Source organism: Equus caballus, chromosome 10 (genome assembly GCF_041296265.1).
Source record: "Equus caballus isolate H_3958 breed thoroughbred chromosome 10, TB-T2T, whole genome shotgun sequence".
Taxonomy (NCBI): domain Eukaryota; kingdom Metazoa; phylum Chordata; class Mammalia; order Perissodactyla; family Equidae; genus Equus; species Equus caballus.
In genome coordinates this window covers 46,798,576-46,825,828 of record NC_091693.1, presented here as the reverse complement: position 1 = coordinate 46,825,828, position 27,253 = coordinate 46,798,576, and positions in this window count along the sequence as shown.

The window sequence follows — 27,253 nt, the reverse complement described above, 5'->3', positions numbered from 1 at the left end:
CAGTCATGACTCATGTGACGGCCCCAGCAGGTTTCTTGGAGGATTCAATAACTCAGCGGAAGTTCAAGCTCCAACTGTGATAATAATAGCACTTGCATAGACCCTACGACTAACAAAGCCGTCACCCATGCAGTCTGCAGAGGCTACGGACTTTTTTCCATTTAACATGGGAGGCTCACTGAGGTAAACTTTTGCAGGTGTCCTAGTGGCAGGTTCTGATCCTAAATGCAGTCTGTTTCCCACCTCAGCACACTATCCCCTCTGGCTATTCCTAAGGTGAAAGAGAGTCTTCATATCTTCCAGAAGCAGTATCCAGTGTGTGGGTACAAATAAGGCTGGGGAGAGGGACCGTCATTCTGAGACTTCTTGAGTCCTTATGTTTGGGGAAAATCCTTATATGGTGTATTTCTTTTTGTGGGCTGTTAGCATCGATGGTGAAGCTCAGCAACAGTCAAATAAAAGGCCTTAAGGTCTTTTAAAAAGCTGTGGAGGGACGCAAAGAGCATTCTGCCTGTGAATGCCTATGAATCCCACTCTATTCACCAGATGTGGGTGGAAAGAACTGTGAGATTTAGATGCGTTTAGTGGTAATTCTTGCCAGCTGCTGCCCAGATGGGGCTAAGATCCAATCTCCAGTAACATCTTTGCTTTCCTGTTTCATTGCACCCACATACCCCAGGGTCTGCACAGCAAAAGTGTTCATGATCTTTTATTGCTTAAACATTTGGTGCAAAGAGAATTTTTTCCCTGGGATACTTGAAAACTCTCGAAAGATGATTTGTCTGACCTTAAGCATTTAGAACTCAAGTGCAACAATAAAAGCATGACAAGTTGACAGGATGTCAGGAAATACCTCGACTCAGACACTGCACCTCACAGCCCCCTGGTTCTTACAGCTGCCGGCACTTGCCATTTCTTCTTCCAGGGTGCTTTCCTTCCGGGGTCCTCACAGAAACCACACAAGAACCAGAAAACGGACTAGGGAGACTCACTGAGGATTACACCCCCTTTAGGCCAGTTAAACTATGGGTTGCCTTATTTACCCCTTTCCCTCTATGTCATCACTTTCAGCATAAGTGGTTGGCTAATGCAGGGAAATAACAGGAGTAAGAAAAAACATGGTAGAGATCCTTGGTATTTGTGTTTCTTAGGATGCCATTGCCTTCTTTCTGTATTTGAAGGAAGTTCTGGTTACAATGGAGACCGTGACTTAGCAGGACTGTCATCACCTCCACTTAATCACAGATGTAACATGTTTACCTTGTACTTGCTTGGAGTCTCACTGAGCTCTCAGGCACCCTATAATCACGGGTATCCTCTGTTGAGAGCATCCTGTACTCATGGGCTCATGTACCCTATGCTCATGGGGTATCCTGGGCTCATGTACCCTGTGCTCATGGGGTATCCTGTGCTCATAGAATCCTACATCCATGGGCACTCTGTGGTCATTGTATCCTGTGGTCATGGAGTACCCTGTGCTCCTGGGCATCCTGTGCTCATGGGACTCCTGTGTTTATGGCCACCTTCTGTTCATGGCTATCCTGTTTTCATGGAGCACCCAGTGTTCAAGGGCACTCTGTGCTCCTGGGGCATCCAATTATCATGGAGTACGCTGTGCTAACAGAACACCCTGTTTTCATGGACACCCTATGTTCACGGGGCATTTGTGCTCCTGGGGCATCATAAGTGTTATATGTGAATGAGGAGGGAAGTAACTGAGGACATGTGTATCACACATATCTCATCTCCCATGTTCATCCTCCATTGCCCCATTGTACTTCATTTAAAAACAAACATACAAAGATATGGTCATGCATCACTTAACAATGGGGATACATTCTGAGAAATGCATCATTAGGGATTTTGTCACTGTGCAAACATCATAGAGTATACTTACACAAACTTAGATGGTATAACCTACTACACACCTAGGTTATATGGTACTAATCTTATGGGACCACTGTTGTATATGTGGTCTGTGGTCGACCAAAACGTCATTATATGGTACGTGAATATACAATTATCAAGAATTTCAGGATGGCAACAGCAGAACATTCAACCAAGTATGGGGCTCTTTTGATCACAGGGTCCTCTTGAGCACTGTTCCTCATGGGATTGCACAAGTCATAGGCCCGTGAAGCCGGCATGGGGCCCAGCCTGCTGGATATTTGTCCTCCTGCTGGTCAACTTTCACTGTAACTAGTCATGGGATCCTCATGTTTTGACACCTTCTCTTACTGTCTTCCCAGTTTTAACGCATTTTATCATAGAACTCTGACATGTGTGGGTATCTCAGGACCCTCGCTCCAGTGCTTGCCTGATGTTCTCTGTCCTACCTCCTCTTGCAAACCTCCAGCTGGCCCCAACTACTGTTGGCAAGGGCAACAATAGCAATCAAAAGCAGGCAGCTCTCAGGGAGCCACTTGGCAAATGCATTCCTGAGTTTGAATATTCCAGTGTGCCACCTGTGGTGTAATTCCTGAAAACAGCTAAGATAAAATCTAATCACTGCCTCTGTAATGACTTACTAAGATAACACAAACAATGATTTTTAACATTTTCTAGCGCAATAGATGGTCTATGAAGCATCAGTGAGGCAAAGACAGGTTTAAATCTAGTAGTGCCCATAGCCATTATAAATGAGAAGAGCTCAAGTTTCAGCTCTGCCACTAATGATCCAAAGGGGTTAGCCTCCAAGAGGCTTGGTTTTTCTCCTTTATAAAACGGATCACTCACATCACAGAATTGTGAGTCTGTGTAGCAATGACTGTGAAGGTACTTTGCAAACTCTAAAATGCTACACAATTTGTAAGATCCCGTTATACTAATTGTAACATTAGTTTGGAAATACAAAATAACTCTGTAATATTAAATTGAAAAGTGAGTACTCTACCCCCAAAAGTACGAGATTCAGAGAACATAGGAAGAAAGTCACCTCCTCTGATTCCTGTCTCCTCCCCCGCCTCTAATTTCCTTATGCTGAGACAGAGAGAGGGAAAAAGATACGGACATACGAGGTCAATGACAGCCAAGGAGATAGACACATCTAGACTCTTTCTTGTAATTTGGTTAATTAACACTGTGTCTTCTCTGCTCAATACTAAGCTCCACAAAGGTAGACATTTTGTCTTACTCTTTGCTGTATCCTTAGAGGCCGGCACGATGCTGAGCATGCAGTAAATGTGCAGTAATTGATTTTCGGATGAATGAAGGAGTCAGTAAAAGAATGACAGAATGAGTTCATGGCTGAGAGATGTGATGAGGAGAGAACAGAACAGAAGGCATTGAGTTGGTGCTATACTAAGCCAGTCCTCTGACTTCTAGTTCTTATCCCAACCACTGATTTATCCAGATGCCAACGCAAGAGTTTTTCAACCTCTTTTAGCCTTTCCCTTAACTCTCTGTTAGAGATTAAAATTACCACAATTCCCTTCTGCCACAACACAGAAAAGAATGAGATTTCAGAAGAATATGGTCCCCATACAAGTCTGGGGAATACTTTGGGATCAGTCCCCAGTATTCAGTATTCTTCGGGAATGTCTTGATGCCTAATCACGATAGTTTGGTGCATTCCTTACCACATGATGTGGTATTTTCTATAGGAGAAGCACCCCACAAGTGTAAACAGCCAGAACCATTAACCCAACATCACATGTGGGCTACATGTATTTTTTTTCCTACAACGCAATGAAAGTTCTTTTACAAGATGCCGATGTGCTAAAAATAGCACATCCATTCAGTTTACTGTTTTTTCTAATCAGGCTGAGAGAATTTGCCTTACGGTATTTGATAAAACATATCAACTCATTTGTTCTGCACAGATAAAATATTACTCAAAAAGCATAGTTGTGAGATAAAATTCTTTCCTTTCTGAACCGCTCATTTTTTTCTCCAAAGAAAGTCTTTCTAAAATCTTTCTTGTTTCTATTTTGTACTCTTTCTTTCCTCAATGAGTTAGCAGATTTTGACATAAATTTTTGTAGATGCTATATAAAAAGCTAAAAGTTTATTTTATTTTCATAAAAGTGAGTTTAGATACTCTGCCTTAAAAATGATAGATGAATGATTTACACAACACTGACTCAAAATTCTACAACAAAAAGGACTTGAGTACGCCTTCAGGCCTTCATGTAGCTGGTAGAATATAGGCTTCTGTTGGCATGTGAGTCTTGGTTCATCAAATGGTATAAGCAAGTAAATACAAAACTATTTTTTAAAAAAAGTTATTAACATAAAGCAGCAGGTCCTCATAAGTTGTAAAATCTGATATCCTAGTCATTGTGACATCTAAGTTCAGTGGGGTGAGTTTTCTGTTTTGCTATCCACATTCTTTTATTGTAATATGGTTAAGTTTGGTGAGCTCCACTTCAGCGGCCCAGGTTTGCAGGTTCGGATCCCGGGTGAGGTCCTGCACCCCTCATCACACCATGCTGTGGCGGCAACCCACATACAAAATAAAGATTGGCACAGATGTTAGCTCAGGGCCAATCTTCCTCACCAAAAAAAGAAAAGTCACCATAATTGCCAATGAGTATTATGTTACATTTCAAGGGAGTGGGGCCAAGATTGGACAGGACCACTACTTTGCAGATGGAAATTGAGTTTTCTTTGGTGGAATCATTAGTACTCTCGATCCATTACATGCCTATTTGGTTCTGCATCCCTTAGTTGTCCCTATTTTTCAAGATTCTTTTGGAAGGATAAGAGGTATTGATGCTTCCAGGAGAAATCACTTTTTCTCAGCAATCTTTCAGGATGGACCCAGGCACCAGTATTCAAAGGTGCTGTCAAGCTCGAGAACCACTTATCTAGAACAGTGTTTTTCAAACTTTAAAGTTCATATGAGTCATATGGGACCTTACTAAAATACAAATTCCAGTTCAGTAGGTCTGAGGTAGGGGTGTGGAATTTTCATTTTTAATAAGTTCCTGGGAAGTTCTGCTCGCCCACAGAACACACTTTGATAGCAAGAAATTAGCACAAAAGAAGCTAGCTCTGTTCAGCGATTAACAGTTCACACCTGCATTAATGAGTTAACTGCCTAAAGTGACATAGAGAAACTCAAGCACAGTCATAAAAGAGAGACAAGGATGTTGAAGAGATTTGACCTCTTGTCCTGTTATGAGCAGTTGCAGGCACTAGAGCTAGTTGGCCAGCTGAAGACAGGACATTGTGGAAATGATAGCCAGTTTTAGAGAGTTGAAGAACTATTTTATAGAACCAAGATTAGATTTGTTTATTCCTCCCCTAGGGATAGACCTAAAAGCAATGAGTAGAAGCTATAGGAAAATGGGTTTTGGATCAATAAGCAGGAGAGTATAATAGCCAGAGCTCACCAAAGGTTGAATAGACTGCCTTGGGAAGAAATGAGTATCCACAACAGGAGGTGTACAACCTCAGAATTGGTGGTGACTTTGTGAGGCTTCTACAGAAAGGAATCAAGCATGGGAAGGAAATGAATCACTCCAGACAACTTTTAACATACCTGCCAAAACTGGGTCTGTTTTCAACCCAGTGCCTGTTGCTTCTAACTAATGGCAGTCAAGTCTGAGATTAACAGTGGCTACAAGCCAGGGACCTCGTTCCCTGACTGTTTATATTCCTTCATGAAATTATAAATTTGGCTTACCTGAATATTAAGGCAGATTAACACCTCCCCCCCTTTCCATCTATGTTTTCTCATTTTAAGTATGTGCTACGTCCCCTTTGAATTCAACTGGAAAATCTGCCATGACAGTATAGCTCTTTTGATGCCAACAATTAGAGTTTGTATTTTTGTTAGTCTAGGCATCTCCATTGGTCACATCCCATTTTGCCTTTCCCATTTGTCGATGCTAATTAAAGCATTCAATTCATAGGACTAATCTCCTCTAAGCTGTTCATCATTTTGAAGGATCTCCCTGATTCATTTTTTCTTGTTTATGTTTTTATCTGAGTGACACCTTGTAATTCCATATATCCAATCCTCTCAAGAAACAACAGAGCACCCAAAGAGGTGAAACGCTTGCTTAATAATCCTAATCAACATTTTAGGGTTATTTCTTTCTTTATGGATTCAAGTAAGAGTGGACAAACGAGTACAGCTTCTGACTATTTCACTTGAACCAGACAATTTCTGGTTGGTTATATATGATGGTTAGGAAGTAACATTTTCTTACCTATACAGAATTTTTCAGTAAGTACCAGATACTAAAACATTGGAGTCATGCAAACAAACTGGCAATTTAATCTAGCAGCCTAAGAATTTGGAATTAGTTTCTGGATGATTGAGAGCACAGATCACTGAGGTCTGGGTGCATTCACAGCTTTCTCCTTGGTTTCCCATTCTAACATGGTGGGTAATCTAAAACTCAATGATGTTTTCACAATCAGCATTGTCCTTTATTTCAGTTTGCTCTGCTCTCACTTCTCAGAATTTTATGGGGCTATTTGAACCTCAGTTCTAATAAAGTTTTCATATGAAGTGATTTATATGCCAAGAACTTTTTACGTGTTTGACATGTGTTTTTCATGTGTTTGACAAAAATTTTAATCATAAACTTAACAAGTTTTGGCGGTTATTGTCTACAAGGAGCTATATTGTCTTCTCAAATAGTGAGCAGTGAACAAAACTGTGTGTCATTCTATCCCCAGTGACATTTCCACTCAAGTGGCTTTCCATGAGAAGGAATGCAATGTAACACTCCTGTCATACTATTTCTTTTCTTTAACCTTTTAAAAATCATTCTTGTATAGTCCATAAAAGTGTACTTAGCCTTTATCCAAGAAGAAATTAAAAATCTACATAGACAAAGAAACAAATCTTACAGTTCTGCAGGTCAGAAGTCCAAAATGAGTCGTACAGGGCTAGCGCAAATGGAGAGCCATACCATGCACTTAGGTAGAACTCAGCATCGTAAAGATGTCAATACTCTATAATTTAATCTATAAATTTAGTGTAATACCATCAGGATATTTTTCATTAGACAGGTTGACTGCAAAGTACATATGGCAGAATAAACAAACAGGAATACTCAGAAGAGTTTTTAAAACAGAAAAGAAATGAAAGGACGTAGACTTACTAGGCATTAAAACCCCTTGCAACAGCTGAAATAATCAAAATAGTGATGAACTAAAACAAAAACTCATTGTGACAGAGACTGCCCATCTTTAACGAATACTGGTGTTAATAGAACCCTAATTTTATTGGAAGTGTGCTATGATCTGAATATTCCCTCAAAATTCACATGTTGAAAGCCTAACCCCAAAGGTGATGCTACTAGAAGGGGCAGCCTTCAGAAGGTGATTAGGTCATGAAGGCAGAGCCCTCATGGATGGGATTAGTGCCCTGATAAAAGCAGTCCAGCAGGATCCCTTGCCCCTTTCACCATGTGAGGACACGATGAGGAGCCAGCAATCTGAAACCTGGAAGAGGGCCTTTGCCAGAACCTGACAATGCTGGCACTCTGACCTTGGACTTCCAGCCTCCAGAAGTGTGAGAAATAAATTTCTGTTGTTTACAAGCCACCCAGTGTGCGGTAGTTTACCATAGCAGACTGAATGGACTGAGACAAGGTGTGATTGTGCCCATATTTTAAAAATACGTTTTCCAGCTTTCCCTTGCAAAGAGTGGGCTGCCGTGTGACTAACTTCTGGCCATTATAACATGGTTGAATGTCTTGGTTTTCTATTTCTGTTGTAACATGTTGCCGCAAACTGAGTGGTTTAAAACAACACAAATTTATTGTGCTGCATTTCTGGAGGTCAGAAGTCCAAAATGAGTCTTACAGAGCTAAAATCAAGGTGTCAGCAGGGCTGGTTCCTTCTGGAGGCTGCAGGAGAGAATCTGTTTCCTTGCCTTTTCTGGCTTCTAGAGGCTGCTGGACTTCCTTGGCTCATGGCCCCCTTGTCCCATCAAAGCAAATCACTCCCACCTCAGCTTCTGTCGCCACCAATGCTTTTTTAAATTTCCCACTCTTGCTTCCCTTTACGGACCTTTGTGATTGCATTGGGCCCAGCAGAAAATCCAGAATAATGTTCCCATCTTAAGAACCTTAACTTAATCATATCTGCAAAGTCCTGTTTGCCATGAAAGGTAACAAATTCACAGCTTCCAGATAATAGGCCTTGGGTCTCTTTGTGGGAGCGCTATTCTGCCTATCAGAGTTGGCCTTCTGGACAGCTTGTTAGAAGGAAGCTGAGGACTTCCACTGCCAGCCATGATGGAGAAACAAAAACTGGATTTAACCTCCTGCCACAAACAACTAGAAAACTATGGGGAAAAATCTTAATCAACTGTTTCAGTTACTACGCAATAGGCAGCACAGGACTATGACCCCTGGGAGAAGGGACACAAACACGGGGAACCACAGTCACCCTGATCGTCTTCCTGGAGAAAACTTCCAGACATCACGTAAAGGAAAAGGAAATGAAACAGGGTCTTGGGGACTCTCTGAGTTAAAGAGACAAAGATTGGAGTTCAATTAGCCGGGAGTGGCAGGAAATTGCAAAGAAGAGTTCTGTAAATGAGGGAGCTACACAGAAAATGAGCTTTGAAAATGTGCGTGAGTCATCTTGAATCTTTTCTGAATAGTAAGTCACGCATGCATAGAGTGAAAATTCACAAAGCCACTCAAATAACAACCAGGTAGCTGTGGGTGGAACAATGAAGAGCTCGCAAAGGGTGTGGTGATTTCAAGCTCCAAGTAGGCAGAGTAGATATCCTGATATCCACCTGCTCCTTCAGTGGAGACTATAAGTGGCTCATGCCTTAGTAGCAGTATTGAACCATGATTGCAGTGAGGATTTCTCTGGGGAGGGAGGGAAAGAAGAAAGAAGAAAGGGGAAAAAAGCACGCAGATAAGAAAGAAAGAAAAATAAAAGGGCAAAAATTTAGCAGGAGACCAACTCAGCTGGCGTTGGTCATTTTGCAATTTTTGTCATCCTATCTCTTTCTGCTTAAAATTTACATGTGATTGCTGGAACTAAAGCAGCTAGACTGCCACCATGAAGCTCTTGAGGCAGGAAGCCAGTACTAAGGTTGTCAGAGCAGAATTACAGAGAGAATGAGGTAGATTCATGATATGGTAGCCCCACTGCCACAAGGCTGACTTCTTACTCCAGCCTGCATGTTACTCAAGGGAGAACTAAAACCCTGTCTTGTTTAAACAACTATTATTTCGGTTTTCTTTCACATCCAGCCAGATTAAACTTCAACTGAATCTCAGATCAGTAGAATAAACTAGAAAATCTAAAAAATAGATGAGAATACTACAATATTTCACTAAGAAGATATATGATAATAGTGACATTTTAAATCAGAAAGAAAAGAGACAATGCAATGAAAGTTATTGGGAAATGAAATAACCATCTGGAAAAAAATGTAAAGGGGGATCCCTACTAAACATGCTCAAACCAAATTTCATGAAGATAAAAATTTAAACGTAAAAAGTAAAACCATAAAAGTATAAGAAGAAATCATAGAATTTAAAAAAATAATCTCAGAGGGGAAAAGATATTTCTTGACAGAAAATGAAAAAGCCATAAAATACAAGATTGATAAATTCAACTACATAAAAATAAAGAAAATGTATATAACATGGCAAAAATGCACAAGCAGAATCAAAAGAAAACCAAAAAACTGAGAAAAATATTTGCAACTCATATCACAGCAAAGGGATATTTTCTTTGACATATAATGAGCTCTACAACCGATAAATAAAAGACCATTGATGCAATAGGCAATTGGAGGGTATGAAAAGATGGGCCACAGAAAAAAAGCAAATGACTCCTTACCATATGAAAAGGTGCTAAATTTCACTCAGGGCAATACAAATTAAAATAAAATAGCATTACATTTTAACTCATCAAATTGACACATCATGGTGGTGAGGAGAAACCACTCTAGCTCATATGTTGCTGGTGACAGTATAAATTGCTTTAAACACATTAAGAAAATTTAGCAGTATATTTTAAAATTAAAAATCCACACACTCCTTGACTTATCAATTCAATCTGTAGTTATTTATCCCAAAATACATTTTCACGTGTGAAAGTGCTCATTCATTCATTCAACAAATGAGTGCCTCCTCTATTTAGAGCACTCTTTCAGACACTCTATATTCAAGGATCTTCACTAGATAGGAGATTAGAAACAACCTAAGTATCCATGAATAAAGGCCTGATAACATGGACTGTGGTATGTCCATACAATGATTGATAGATTATGAACTTATTATGAAGAAGCAGGAGCAAATGTAGTGATGTGGAATGATATTTTGAAATTTAAGCTCCCTTAGGACATGGATTTTTGTTTTGCTTACTACTGCATCCCTAACACATAGAACAGTATTTAACACATATTATACTTGCAATAAATATTTGATGAACTAACAAAATGAGAAAAATCAAGGCACAGGATGGTGCCCTGCAATTATATGTGGGGAAATATGAACATATATATGCTCATATACATTTCTAAATACATAGACAATCTTTGGCTGTATAAGAAACTGGTAACATGGATTGCCTCTGACGAAAGTGCTAGGAACGGGTGACCAGGGAGGGAATTAGACTCCCTTCAACCTCTTGTGCCTTTTGAACATTGTGCCATGTGCGTTAATCACCTCTTCAGAAAAGAAGTCTGTGTGTTCACCACATCTGCATCTCTTCCCATCTTTTTTTGCTTCCCCCTAGGTGCTGACTCTAGCAGGAATTAGCATCCCTCGGTAGTTTCTGAGACACTTCCAGCAAAATGCTAGGCATTTTTCATAAATGTACTTCTCTTGCTAACATTTAATAGGGGCATGTCTGTTAACCCTGCACCTACTCACAGACAATTCAATTGAGATGACAAGGAGTGAAGTGACTCAACTCAAATACAAACATGTGTGGGCCTTCTAGGGCCTTGTGAGAAGACAATATACTTTGTAGCCACCCAACTGTTTCAGGAGGTATTATTTGTTAGGTCAGCTCTGCTCAGAAGCCTTTCCTAACTCCTCATCCCACTCCCTCCCCGCCCTCAACACACACACTCTCCCAGTCTGGATCAACTTTGCACAGTTCTGTTTCCAAATGCCCTATGACTGTATTTCTCAAAGCCCCAACTCAGAACATTGTACTTTCCTATATTCTTTTTTTTTTTTTTCCTGAGGGAGATTTGCCTTGAGCTAACATCTATTGCCTATCTTCCTCTTTTTTTCGCTTGAGGAAGACTAGCCCTGAGCTAAATCTGTGCCAATCTTCCTCCACTTTATATGTGGGTCACTGCCACAGCATGGCTGACGAAAGTTGTAGGTCCACACCTGGGATCCAAACCTGCAAACCTGAGCCACTGAAGTGGAGCACACTGAACTTAACCACTACACCACAAGGTTGGCCCTGTACTTTCCTATATTCTTACCTGTCTCCCACACTAGATTGAGAACCAACACCTTGAGGCAAGAACCGTGTTTCAATGTTTCTATAACTCTGACACCTAGCACAGTGCCCAGTTTAGTAATTCCTCAGCAAATGTTTGAAAAATGGATATATGAAGAATTGAATGGATAGTTCAGATGCTTTTTGCAAGGAAATTCCAGCCCCACAGGTAAGCATTTGGTGACATTCTAGAGGCCTGACTGGGTCAGCTGTTATCCTGAGTGGAAAGAAGACCTAATCCAAAAGGTAGATGTAAACTGTGTCTGCTGAAAAGGCACCACCAGTACCAGAGGAATAGTAGTGCGGCTCCAGTAGAAGGGCAAGTCAGAAATCCAGTTGGGAGAAGAAGGTAAAGGCCAGGGCCCTGCGGGAACAAGCCAGATGCAGAATGCAAGACAGAACAAGTTCAGACCTTTCAAAAGGTTGACTTTGAATGCAGCACGAGAAATTGGGGCCTTGGTTGTCAGGGTGGGCCAGAAGTTCAAGGGAAGGCAGAATGGCTAAAATAGACAAGGCTGGGCTGGGCAAAGAGCTCATTCTGAGCTTTTATCACAGATCTTGCCCGGCTGTGCCAAGAATTGTTCCTAAACAACGCCATCCCGCCTGTGCAAGAGATTGTTAACATTTTCCCATTTTGCTTATTGATCAAATCCAGTGAAGGAATGGGTGACCAGGGAGGGAATTAGACTCCCTTCAACCTCTTGTGGCTTTTGTTGTAATTGTACTAAAGTTGTAATTGTACTAATGGGGGGTGGGGCAGGACTGAACATACAGATTTCATCTGTTGAAGTTTGAGTCAATACCTTTCAGTGTTGTTGTATTTAATTGTTCCTAATTATTTTGTGAGTGTTAGTTGTGCCTCCCAATCTCATTAAAAGCTCCCCATGGGCGGGAAACTTTCCTGGCATCCTTCAGGAGGCCTTGCACAGTGCTGGGCACATACAGTGCTTAATGATCACTTGCTGACTGACTAATTGAAATATGCAACCTGCCCACAGGCAAAACTCAAAATAGTGCACTGTGTTCTTATTCAGACAATGAACCTGTTTGAACTCTGTCATTTGAAAATCCTTTTCACTGTGCTATGGAATGTGCCATTTGAGGTTAATGTACACATGTGTCAGAAGTAATGTTAAGTTAGCTCTCCTTGACAGAGGCTGGCTTTTATTAATCTCTCAATTATTTTCAAATGCTATTTGTACAAGCAGCTCATACAGTAGAAATTTGTTCTGGATTTAGGTATAAATGTTCCAGTTGAGAGTATTCAGATGAAACATGAGAAGGAAGCCAGCTAACCATGAGATCTGGGCAGGCTCTCCATCCCACCTCCACGCCCCACCTCCCGCCTCAGCTTCTTTGACCCTAAGAGAGGATCTGGATGGATGACTGATAAGGTCCCTTCTAGCACTGGCCTTCTGTGAGGTTATGTTATAATTACTTTACCTATGACTTCCCTCTGTAGTTAACTACACCCTGCCACCAAAGGCCTGGAGGAAGAGGGGACAGTCCACATTTGGACCTTTATTTACAATCTCAAGAATAACTCAATTTTAAATGCTGGGGCAGCAAGCTAAGGAGACTTCTTCCTCTCTATGATACCTGGAAATGACGTTACTACACAGGTGGTGTAGAAATCATAGAGCTAATTATTTCTTTTACGTAAGGATATCTGATATTCCTGTTAAACATGCAAATCTTGGCACGCGAAGGATAACACATTATTCTATCAGCTGGATGTTTCAGACTGACCCCAGCATGGAAAAGATCCTAAAGGATCAAGCAAAGGATGTAGGATGAAATAATGGAAAGAGGAAAGAGGATTTAAAATTTACACAGCTGTGTAACACGTTGGACTTATTTTCTTCATTTGCAAGATGGAATAATAAAATCTTTTTGTTGGCCTTATGGGTAAAGAATTAATCATACATTTGGGAAATCATTTACATGTCAACTACAATAATCAGTTTTCAAAATTTGTGTTGACCATTCCTGTTGTTATTTTTGGACAACGACCTATTGGCAGAGGTGGAGGATCATGAAAGGGGAGGAGAGGCATCAAGGATGGAGAAAAATAATGATGGTGGCCGCACTAGCAACTTGAAGCCATAAAAAGCAAGCTCTACAAATAGATGTATCTTTTTCCAACAATAACATTTTGACATTTTTCAAATCATTGACATCAGCTTTGTCCCCAACATTAGAGAAATTACTACAATCAACGTGACACAAACCAATGAAGGTTTCACTGAGGAGCACACGCCCACATGTAATCTGGTGATGGCAGTGGTGATGGTGTGATCAAGGCACAATCATCAGACTACACAATTGGACAAGCAAGGAGGAATGAGGGGACACGCCTTTCCAGTCAGTGCATGGCTGTGTGTCACAGTCATCCCACAGAAGTGGGATGGATCTCCCATCCAAACTTGGCTCCATTGTCAGGAATGATGAATGCCACGTGCACTCCAAGAGGGTGTAAAGAAATCCATTTCTCATATGATTTCTGTGGGAAGCAGGGCAGGCACTCAAGCTGGTCTGAAAATGGCTTGAGCAATTTGAGAGACAGTGGGTGCTAGTAGCCTTGGTTCTTATTGTGGGTAGTGGTGCAGGCTGGGGCTTACATGACATGAACTTCCTGCCTGTGTGAAGAGAGGGAGCACACTGCTTTCTTATCGGCTTACTTGGATGTGGGTCAGAGGGGAAAGGGAAGATGGGACTTGAAAATTATCAGTCATCAAACATCAAAAATGGAGTCAGACTCTTTATTATAGAGTCTATTATTATTGTCTTTATTATAGAGTCTATTAAGATTTTTTGTGTTCATTATATGCTCATTGACTGAGTAAAGGAAATGCTGAGAAGTCTTCATGAAAGGCTCAATCTTCTTAATTTTCACTGTGTAATGTCAACCTTGCCCCTAATCCCCTCTGGTATCTAGAACATTTGAGTTTCTTTTTCTCAGCCAACATCCCAGAACGTCTACATACTTCAGATATTCCAAAGAGAGTTCAGTTTTGAAAATTGTGTTATTTCACTCCTAGCCAACTGTGTTTAAGACAAATGTTGTGTTAATTAACTTGTCTCCAAGTCCTTTGGACTCTCTCCTTCTATCAAGGTGAGGCACCTGAATACACTGTTTTGACCAAATGACAGTATTTTGGCTACCTTGAGAATGTTTCTACTAAGCTGCTACATCCCTTGAATTTATTTTTAATTAAGAGTTAGTATTAATTACTATGTCTGCATAACAAATCATCTCAAAAGTTAGTGGTTTAAAACAATAATCACTTATTATTCTTACAGTTTCTGTGGGTCAGGAATTTAGAAAGAGCTCTCTGGACAGTTCCCACATGGGATGTCTCATACAATAGCAGCAACATGTTGGTTGTGCTTCAATCATCCAAAGGCTTGACCAGGAGTGGAACATCCACTTCCAAGGTGGCTAACTCATGTGGGTGGCAGGTTGGTGCTGGCTCTTGACCATGGGCCTCAGTTCTTCTCATGGGGACCTCTTGATGAGTTTAAGGGTGCTCCATAATTTGATGGCTGGCTTCTCCTAGAGTAAGTGATCTAAGAGAGAAGAAGAGCCAGACAGAAGCTTTGTTTCCTTTTATGATATAGCTTCACTCAATATCACATCTACCACATTCTGTAGTCCAAGGCAATTACAAAGATTGCCCATTTTCAAGGATAGAGAATATAGACCCTACTTCTTGATGGAGGTATATCAACTTCATATTTTAAGAGGAGTATGTGGTATGTGATAAATATTAGTGCAGCTATCTTTGGAAAATATAACCAGCCACAAAATTAACATAATAAGTGACTAAACCACAATTTTTTTCTATAACTTCCTAAGGACCTTGTTCATTTTGTTATTCAATGTTTTATAGATACAGAACCTTGTGATAAAATTCTTCCAAAATTTAGTCTTAGGAAAAAGCCTGTTCTGCCTGATATTTACGTATTTCCTTTTGTCAATGAGAATTATACAATGTGTTACTTTTCTCTTTTTATCTCGGTTTCCAGGAGGCTCAGAGTTAAATTTACAGTTCAGTTCTGATAGATATATTATTCTTGGACTCCAACATAAATATTTCCCTCTTTCTCTAAATGACATGCTGTCATTCTTTCACTCTTTTTTATAAAATTTATTTGATTACCAAATAGGAGATGCTAATTAACAAAAAGCTAAAAAGATGGAAAAGTAAAACAAGTGAAATTTCTTCATTTCTCCTCTCCAAAGTGAGATAGAGCTAATAATTTTGCCTTATCTTTCTTCATACACATACACTCCTACGTATATACACATACAATATCCATATTCTTCATTTGTTCTGCAAAATAAGATCTTCCTACAAATAGAGTTCTGAAACTTGCTTTTTCTCCAGTCAATAAATTTTAGACAACCTTCTATATCAGTTTATACAGATTTACCTCATTCTTTTAATTGCTTGTGTCATATTATTTAACTATTCACCCATGTGTGTCTACTTAATATACCTTTAATTGTTTGCTATTGTGAATAATGCTACAGAGAACATCCTTGAACATAAATCTTTTTCACATGTGTCACTATTGCTGTAAGTTCAGTTCCTCAAAGTAGAATTTCTGGGTCAAAAGAAATACACATTTAAATTTTTGATTGACTGCCAAATTGCCTTTAAACATATTGCACCAATTTGCTCTGTTTGCCTTTTTTATTAAAACTATTCTGTACATAAGTGTTTTTTCAATTTTAAATAGCTTTTAGTACTTTTTTAAAAATACAGGCTATAAGTTTTAAATAAATAACTGGCTAAAGGGAGAAGATTTCCACCCTAAATAATTAGGCAACAGATAAAACCTGCCTTTTTTTACACTGGTAGCAGAAGTCACAGCAAGACTTTCCTCTTATGACTGGATCGCCAAGGTCAGCCCCATGCCCTATTTTAAGATCACAGAGGACCGTCCATGCAGACTCACTTAAAATCGACTTTTCAGTCCTGCACTGTTCGAAGACCCATAATTCAGGACCACAGGGAGACTAGTTTCGCTTTACACCATTCTGTACTGCCTAGCATATGGGAAAAAATAGTAGCAACTTTGGTCTGTCCAACAGAACACTGTTTATATTGTATTACATTTTCTGTAGAGCATAAGAAGATGTGGAGGTTAAACAAAGATAGCAGAGTGGAGAAAAATGGTACTCCATACTCTGTAGCATCTTTCTAGGTCAAGGCTCAGGTTTTATATCTCAAGAGCAGGGATATATGGTCAGTTGGATGTGGAGTGGTGAGGTGGACTGAGAATAGGACATCTTCCAAACCCAAATATCTGATTTTCCACCACAGTTTCCACAAACAGCTCAATTCAGTGGGAATGCTTTATTTTGTTTGCAAGTTCTCTGTCTAAAGGGACTCTGTAGCAAATGCTTCTGTAGGCAGTAGCACAAAATATCAAAAAGCGATTCAATGCAGGATTTTTATTTTTCAATAATTACTGGAAAACAGGAATTATAACAGATTAGATAGGGTAAGCAGACACAAGGTGGTAATGTCATTTTTGTAAACACTTGGGTTCTGGAGCAAGGGTGAAGGAAGAACTGATGAAAGACACCACGCTTTCCAAGAAAGGATTAGTATATGCCTTGAACATATTTTGAAGTTATGGACTTGGGAATGAAGAAGAGTCAACATGGTAAAGAGGTTAAAGTTCTTGTAGACCGGAATAAAAAGAAAATCAATTAAACATTATAATAAAAGATCACTTTTAGGCAGATTTGAGCAGGCAGAAGAAAGAATCAGCAAACTTGAAGATAAGACAATTGAAATTATCAAGGCTGAGAAAAAAAAAAAAAGGAAAATGATAGAATAAAAATGACCAGAGCTTAAGTAACTTGTAGAATACCATTAAGCAGACCAACGTGTATACATTGTGGGGCTACCAGAAGGATAAAAGAGAAAGAAGTAGAGATTATTTGAAGAAATAATGGCCAAAAACTCCCCAAATTTGGTGAAAGATATGAATATAAGCATCTAAGAAACTCCAAGAACTTCAAGCAGGATGAACTCAGAAATTCCCAATGACACACTATAATCAGACTGTTGAAAGGCAAAAACAAAGGGAGAATTTCGAAAGCAGTGGAGAAGTGTTTAGTTACATACAAAAGATCCTCAATAAGATTATCTGAATACTTCTCATCAGAAATTTTGGAGGCCAGAAGGCAGTGGGCTGATATATTCAAAGTGTCAACCAAGAATCTGATGCTCAGAGCCAGCCCTGATGGTCTAGTGGTTAATGTTGGTGCTCTCACCACTTCAGTGGCCCGGGTTCATTTCCCAGTCATGGAACCACACCACCCATCTGTCAGTTGCCATGCTGTGGCAGTGGCTACAGAGAGGAAATAGAAGGACTTATAACTAGGATATACAACCATGTACCGGGGTTTGGAGGAGGAGACAAAAGAGGAAGATTGGAAACAGATGTTAGCTCAGGGAAAATCTTTCCCTGGAAAAAAAAGGGGGTCAGCCCTGTGGCATACCAGTTAAGTTTACATGCACTGCTTTGGTGGTCCAGGGTTCACCAGTTCAAATCCCGGGTGTGGACCTAGCACTGCTTATCAAGCCATGCTGTGGCAGGTATCCCACATATAAAATGAGAGGAAGATGGGCACAGATGTTAGCTCAGGGCCAATCTTCCACAGCAAAAAGAGGAGGATTGGCAGTAGATCAGGGCTAATTTTCCTCAAAAAAAATCCTATGTCTTGCAAAACTGTTCTTCAAAAGTGAGGAGGAAATTAAGACATTCCTAGAGAAACAAAAACTGGGAATTCATTACCACTATACCTACACTGTAAGAAATGCTAATGGGAATCTACAGGTTGAAATGAAAGGATGCTAGACAGTAAGTCAAAGCCATATGAAGAAATAAAGAAAAGGCACCCTATGGAATGGGAGAAAATATTTGCAAACCATATATCTGACAAGGGGTTAACATCTAAAATGTATAAGTAACTCATACAACTCCATAACAAATAATAATAACCTGATTAAAAAATAGAGAAAAGACCTGAACAGACATTTCTCCAAAGAAAACAGTCAACAGATATATTGAAAGATGTTCACCATCATTAATCATCAGAGCAGTACAAATCAAAACCACGATGAGATATCACCTCACACCTGTTAGGTTAAGTTGGCTATTATTAAAAAACGAAAGCCAACAATGTTGTCAAGGATGTGGAGAAAAGAGAATCCCAGTGCACTGTTGGTGGGAATGTAAATTGGTGCATCTATTATAGAAAACAGTATGGAGGTTCCTCAAAAAATTAAAAATAGAACTACGATATGATCCAGCAATTCCACTTATGTGTATTTATTCAAAGGAATTGAAATCAAGACCTCAAAGAGGTACCCAAATTCCCATGTTCACTGCAGCATTATTCACAATAGCCAAGATATGGAAACGACCTAAAGGTCCATCACCAGATGAACAGATAAAGAAAATTGATGTGTCTGCATGTGTATATATATGTGTACAAACACACATATGTATATGTGGAAAGAGAGTTATATATATACACACACACACTTGAATATTACTGAATATTATTCAGACATAAAAAAAGAAAGAAGTCTTGCCATTTGTGACAACATAGATGGATCTTGAGGACATTATACTAAGTGAAATAAGCCAGACACAGAAAGACAAATATTGTATGATCTCACTCACATATAGAATGTAAAATAGTCAAACTCATAGAAGCAGAGACTAGAACACTGGTTGCCAGGGGCTGGAGGGAAGGGAAAATGGGGAATTGATGGTCAAATGGTACAAAATTTCAGTTATGCAATGTAAATAAGTTCTGGAGATCTACTATAAAGCATAGTGCCTATAGCTAACAATACTGTATTGTATACTTAAAATTTGCTTATGCTAAGGGTCTTATGCAAAGAGGATCTTATGTTGTGTTCTTACCACACACACACACACACACATACACACACACGAAATACTAATAATAAAGAGGGAAAGAGGAAAATTTGGAAGGTGATGGATATATTTGTGGTCTTGATGGTGGTGATGGTTTCATGGGTGTATATTTATCCATGTATCCATTGTATACATCAAATATATACACACTTTACATATCAATCATACCTCAATAAAGTGATTTTAAAAAAAGAGATCTCACTAAAGGTATGTACAAGGGCAATTATAAAAGCTAACATTTTTGTAAAAACAGCCTGTAACTTCACTTTTTGTTTTCTACACGATTTAAGAGACTAATATATTTTTTAAAAAGCAATCCTTAGTCTAAAAGCTAGTATTATTGTGCCTTAGGATTGTAACTCCACATTTTGTTTTTTACCTAATTCAAAAGACTAATGCATTATAAAAAAAATTATTAGTTTATGTTTTGGACTTACAACATATAAAGATATAATTTTATGACATCAATAACTGAAAAGCATGGTGAATGGAGCAGAATAGGAGCAGAATTTTTGTATGTTACTGAAATTAAGATGGTATAAATTCAAATTAGAGTGGTATAACTTTAGGATATTAATGTAATCCCATGGTAACCACAAAGAAAATAGTTATAAAATATACACATCAGATATATGAGGCAAAAATTGACAGAACTAAAGGGAAAAATAGACAGTTCCACAATAATAGTTGGAGACTTCAATACCCTACTCCCGTAATGGATAGAACGACCAGAGAGAAGATAAGTAAGAAAAGAGAAGACTTGAACAACACAAGAAATCAGCTAGATTTAACAGACATGTATAGAACACTGTACCCAAGAACCTCAGGATATACATTCTTCTCAAGTGCATATGGGACACTCTCCATACAAGTGTTGCCAAGGAGGTGGAAAAATTGGAACACTTGTGCACTGTTGGCGGGGATGTAACATGGCACAGCCACTGTGTAAAACAGTATGGAGTTCCTCAAAAAATTAAAAATAGATCTAGCAATTCCACTTCCGGATGTATACCCAAAGGAATTGAAAGCCGGACTAAAGAGTATACATTCATGTTGATAGCAGCATTATTCACAATAACTAAAATGAGGAAGCAACCCATGTGTTCATTGATAAATGAATTGGTAAGCAAAATGTTTATATATAAATATATATATATATATACATACAATGGAATATTATTCAGGTTTAAAAAGGAAGGAAATTCTGACATGTACTACTACATGGATGAACCTTGAGGACATTAGGCTAAGTGAAATAAGCCAGCCACAAAAAGACAAACACCGTATCATTACATTTAGAGGACTCAAATTCATAGAGACAGAAAGCAGAACGGTGGTTTCCAGGGGCTGGGCAGAGAGGAGGTTGAGGAGTTATTGTTTAATAGGTACAAAGTTTCAGTTTTGCAAGATAAAAAGAGTTCTAGAGATGGGTGGTGGTGATGGCTGCACAACAATATGAATGTACTTAATAAGTTTACACTGAAAAATGGTTAAGATGGTAAATTTTATTTTATGTGTATTTTATCATAAAAAAACTTTGAGAAAAAAGATGCCTTTTAAATTCAGTCAATGAACATCTCCCTATGCAAGATAATTCTGATCTCTATGAGGCAGCCTCTTCCAAATGGAGTTACAGACTCACTGATAGACCTTAGGACGCACCTTTATCTCCATGTCTGTATCTTCTCAGTCATAAGGAGTGGGAAAAACAGCATCTGAATGCCAATTCGACAGAATGGCAATTCCCTTGACTCTGAGCCTTGGGCTCTTATGGCCCTGTCCAGAAATGAAAACTATGATGGAATGAGGCTCCTGTGAGCAAGTGAACATGACAGGACATTCATGAGGTATCGTAGACACGAGTCCTGGAGCTCAGCCTCATGGGCCCCAAGGTTAATGTGTAGAAGAGAACGCCACATGATAAAGGAAGGGAGTAAAAGCAGGAATGTGCCTCAACTGAGACCGTGCAGCTCAGATAGCTTTTCAGAACTCAGGTGTAAATGATCTGTCTCCTTGAGCAGATAGATAACTCAAAATGTTGCATAAAACTAAATTTTTCTCAAATTGAATTAATGCATAATTACTCACCCCAATCTCTCTCTTAACCACATTGAGTTTTCTCCTTCATTTGATTTATCAATACTACCATTTGCTGGAAGTTCCTAAAATCAGTGTCTATCACTCTCTTTTCAAAGTTCCCTGAAAGGCTGCCTTATCAAGCCTTCTGGGTTGCCTTAATACCTATAATTGAGCAGACATAGATTTTCTCATTGCTTCCAAAGGGCAGAGAAGTGGCGTATTTAATTATTTTAGTCTAGCAGCATGTGTAGACACGCACTTGATTGGTGTTTTGTTGTTGCAACCATGGTCACTATTGGTGTTTAATTTATAAATCTAACTTGGAGAGCTGGCTCCATGATGCCCAAGGCTAATTTGGAGACTGGATTCATATCTGTATTCCTGTGTTTCTGGTGAAAATGGTGGTAATGCTGAAGGGGCCTTAGAGAATAAGTGAAGAAATTGGGTACTGTTTTCAATTTGTTTAAACAACCGAGATCAATTCTGCCAGAAGAGACTGAAGGCATCTATTCACTCCTGAATAGATTCTCCTGAATGCAATCTCCTCTCCTGTCCTGCAAAAAAGTTTCCCAATTCTCCTCATTTACAAGAACTCAGTTCCTAACAAAGCCACGCAGGAATCAGGTCAAGTTCTCATTAAGAACCACTTTTTGAAAGAGCTGTGCCACGCTTGGCTTGCCACCAGATAGCTCTGCTGAGAGGCTCTGCTCCATTAGTGCCGTCCAACTTAATACTAAGTTTCTAACTGCAAACAAGCCTGTCTTGGGACAAAGGGATGTTCAGAACCCTGTTGAACCACCGTCTCTCCCAGCATAAGTCACTATTTACAAACCAAAGGGCAAGCTTCTGCTGGCCAATTATAGTTAAGTTAAAGTTTCTCCAGAATAGGCAAAGAGACTGCCAACAGCCAACTGTTCAAGACAATTAGCAAAAGCCTAAACCTATCAGACCCTCAGAGTTCTCTCCCAAAGTGTGTAGGCTCAGGAAGAAGAGAGTCATAATACGACTCTCGTTGTACTTTACACTCACCATCTTTAATCCTACTAGTTTGAAAGACTCACGTCCTGTATCCAATTATTGCCTATTTAACAACTCCCTTTGATGTCTAATAGACATCATCAACTTGACATTCCAAAACCCAACTCCTGATTTTCACCCAAATCTCTTCCGTACACAACCTTCTCATCTCAGTCAATGGTGACTCTAGACTTCTGGTTGCTCAGGTTTCAAAACTCGAGTTCATCCTCGTCTCCTTACTTTCTATCATGTCCTATATTTGGCCCATCAACAATCCAGCCTTTTCTTCCTCTGGAGTATATCCACTTCTTACCTCATCTGCTACAACTAATTCAGCCCAAACTAGTCTAAATTGCTTTTATCTCTCACTGGGATGGAGGCAGAAGCATCCTGGCTGACCTGCCTGCTTCCACCTTTGCCCTTTAGTCTATTTTCCACACAGTGGCTGGAGTGATCCTGCTAACATATATGCCAGATCATGTCTCTCCTCTCTTAAAATCCTTGCAGTGGCTCCCAATGCCACTCAGAATAAAAGCAAAATCTCTATGATAGCCTATAAAACCCTAGATGATCTGGCTTCCTATTTTCTCTCCAGCCAGACCTCCTCCTACTCTCCCTTTCTTTTTCAGTTTCACTCTGCTCCAGCAGCGCAGGCCTACTCCATATCCTCAAACATACCAGACATGATCTCCCCTGAGGACCTTTGCACCAGCTCTTCTCTCCACCTGGAGCCCTCTTCCTCCACACGGCTAACTCCACCTTTTTGCCGCCTTCTTGTTCAATGACAGCATCTAAAGGAGGCCCACCCTGAGCATCTCCTTTACACCATAACCACTCTTTCCACCATCACTGAATCTCCCTTAGCCTGCTCTGTTTCATTCCGTAGTGTGCATCCTCTTCCTACATACCATAAAATTTACTTACTTACTATGATTATATATTATTCTATATAATTATTATACTCAGTAATTATAATAGTATATAATATTATGACTATTTATTTTACTATACAATTTGCTTATTTAGTATGATTTTTATTTATTGGCGTGTCTCCCCTGGCTAAAATGTAAGCTCCACGAGGTCAGTGTTCTTTTTCCTGTTTGTTTATTTTTGCACAAGCGCCTGGAACAATTCCTGGAATGTATAGGTGAACACAGAGGTACACAAAAATTATTTGTTGAATTAATGATAAATTTCTTAACCTCCAGGTTTGAGGGATTAATAGAGTAACCATTTTAAATATTAAATTTTTTAAAAAAAATTTATGGCCTAATAATTTTTACATGTAAGCATATACCCAAAAGATGTCTTCAAAAATGCAGATAAAGATTTAAAGGCAAAGACATGCCTTTGGGGGTTTTTCATATCAACAAAAGTTAAAATATAAATATTCAACATTAGGGAAATTATTAGCTAAATTGTGATACATTCCTTTGATGTTGGAATTAAAACTATATTTACAAAGATGGAAATATAATAAAACTATCAAAACTAGAATAATTATAATATTTTCTAATTTCTGTATGAAGAAATTTGTCCTAAGTTAACAAATCCAAAGAAGAAACTAGAAAGAAAATATCCAGTGGAATTTATTAGATAAAATTAGTAACATTTCTATGTCAAAAATTTCTTTTAAAATATATTTTTAAAAAATGAACAAACTGGGAAAAATATTTACCCTAAATATCAAAAAAAATTAAAGCCATAAAATATAATTTTAATCCTCACCTTTCTCTATCAGTAGCATTTAACATAGATGACCACTCCCGCTTTGGAGCATTGTTCTCTTGGCTAGGAGAACACTATTCTCTTAGTTGTCTTCCTACCTCACTGGCTATTTGTTCTCCATCTCCTTTGCTAGTTTCTCCTCACTTCCCCTACCTCTGAATGTTGCGCAGAGACCCAGGGCTCGCTCCTTCAGCTTTTTCTCTTCTCTGTTGACACTCACTTCCTAGATGATGTCATCTAAACTCACTGCTTTAGACACCATCTAATTGCTGACATTTTTGTGTCTCTAACCTGCTGTCTCCGCTGGACTCAGGCTCATACCTTCTACTCTCTACTCATTAGCGTCGCTGTGATGTCTAACAGGCATCTCATATTCAACATGACCAAACCCAAACTTCTGCTACTCCCCACTCTGATCCCCCTTCAGTATTCTCTAGTGTATTAAATGTCAACTTACTCTTCCAGTTGCTCAGGCCATAAATCTTGGAGTTGTCCTTCCCATCTCTCTTTCTCCTCTACCCCCTAATCCATTATCAAATCCTATTGGTTCCATCTTCAAAATAGATCCAGAAACTGAGCCTGTCTCACAACTTCCACTGCTGCTCCCGGAAACCACAAAGCACCTCTCACCCGGACCGCTCTAAGAGCCTCCTAAGTGGTCTCCTGCTTTCACCCTTGCCCTCTTCTGTCTACTTCCAATCCAGAATATAGAAGTATTCTTCTCAAATTCATGATATTGAAAGGTATCCAATGGCTTCCCATCATAATCAGAGTAAAAGCCAAAATCCTATGGTGGCTAACAAGGCACTTCACGAGACTGAGGTAAATAGAATTCACAACTGGAAACAGTCATGGCTCTTCTGGTAGACCATTTGTGTGGGTGCTCGAGTCAATTTAGCCAGGAGTTGGTCTTGGTATTGTTGTCACTAAAGTTATTTTTAGTGCACTTCTTTGAATTTCTCTTGTGTGACCTTCTGTTTAGGTTGGGGCAACCAGAGGTTTTCTTCAATGTTTATGCTCCACCCTCTGCTTTAGGCCTTCCTTGTGTACCTACGCCTCTGAGAGGGTCTCCCTCCATGTTCTTGTCTCTTCTCCAAAGATAGTCTGCAGTTGTTTGTCATTTCTTGGTGCTTGTTGGCCTGGCAGGGTGAGGGTGTGAAGTGAGAAATCTCTGCTATCCTGGGTCAACCTCAGGCCTATGCAGACCCCGTGACCCTTGTCTCAGAGTAGAGCTTTGGAAGTGACCCTACCTTCCAGGTCTGGGTCCAGAGAGGTTTCCTGCCCTCCTCCATGGGAGGAGGCTTTCCCCCTTCCCTCACTGTAGTGTGTCTTCACCTGTGCCCCGGGGGTAATAGCATTCTCTCCTCAGGGAGAAGGGAACAGGTGGGATTTCATGCTTTTCCTGCAGTGGTGGCCGATCTCATCTGTAGGCCAACACCACCGAGCCTTTTTCCAGTTGCCCACTGCACCTCATTCTTTCTCATGAGCACCTGGAAAAGTCTATGGAGAAGAGCCTACAAGTGGATACAAAAGCCCCTTCTGTCTGCAGCTCCCAGTTCTATACTCTCGTGCCAGCCCACACTTAGCCTTTAGCAATTTGATACAAATCTTAGCTGAACACATCTTATGCCCACACTTGTCTGGAAGCCCCATCTTCCCTATGTGGCCTTCACAGGTGGGACGGTGTTCAAGTTCTATCTTTCCAAGGAGTTGCCATTTTTCCTTAAATTTTAGGCCAGTTAGTTGCCTTGGGACATCAGCTCTATGATGGTTTTAAGAAAAGTTATTTTGTAGATTATCTAGTTTTTTCTTATTGCTGGAATAGGAGTGGTACTCTTTCCAGCTTTCTACTGCCTAGATGGAAGCCAGAAGTCCCACCCAGATTTATCTTAAGGAGTTTACTCTAAGATGACAAATGATATTTGCATAAAAATATACATTTTGGTATATTTTAAATTGAGTAAAATTGGAAAAGAGGTATGTTTTAGGACCAGGCCTGATATTTCTGGCTCAGATTCCATTGACCAGAAGCCAGTCACATGGTCCCAACCTAGCTGCAAGAGAGGCTGGAAAATATCATCTGCCTGTGTACCTAGGAGGAAGACATGAGATTGATAATGGTTCAAAACCTTGCGAGCTTCCTGGGTGAAATCTGAAACTGGCCTCTGTACAGGGAGAGTAAGGAGAAAGAGAAGGAAGAGGCAGACCATTCCAGATGGGTAGGTGGTGATGTAAATAATCAAGGGAGCTTATAGACAAGGCTTGTATTGGGCAGCTGCACAACTAATAGATCTCCACACCCTCCCCGGAATCTTAAGGTTTAGATAGAGGCTTTAACTGGATTCAGTCACATATACTGTTCAGAGGGTCTCAATCACACATTGCTTTCTCAAGGCCACGTCCTTGAAAATGGCTCCACTGTGGGAATGGTGGGCAGAACATACATCCCAAGGCCAGAAGAGGGAGTGAGGAACCTCTGATTGTCTGGGGTCCAGCTGGAGGGTCAACTAGAGGTCACATCCTCTTGATGACTTCCTCCAACAGACGATCGTCTAACTAGTCTCTGCTAGAGAGTCATCAGTAGGAAAAATGGTTAAATTATGACACATAGATGTGTTGGAATAGTATATATTTACGAAAATTATGCTTCTGTAATAATTCTAATGTCAATGGAAAAAATGCTTAAGACATAACATTAAATAAGAAAAGAATATAAATTAAAATATGTACGAAGATCCTAATTATGTGTGTGTATGTGCATTTATGTCTATGCCAATAGAAAGACTAAAATACTCAAAGAATTCAGTGGCTTTCCTTGAATGATAGGATTATGAAAGATTTAATTTCTTCCTTATAAAGTCCGTATTTTCCAGGTATTTACAACAAGCTTGTATTATTTTATGACACAATCATTTAACTGGTGCTTATTTTGAAGTGTCATTTAGAAAAAATGTATCAGGAACTTTTTGAGAAAACCAGGCACTGAAACTGCAGGAAGCAAATTCTTATAGCAACTTTGTGAATTACCCATATTTTATATTCACAGTCTGCAAGTAAT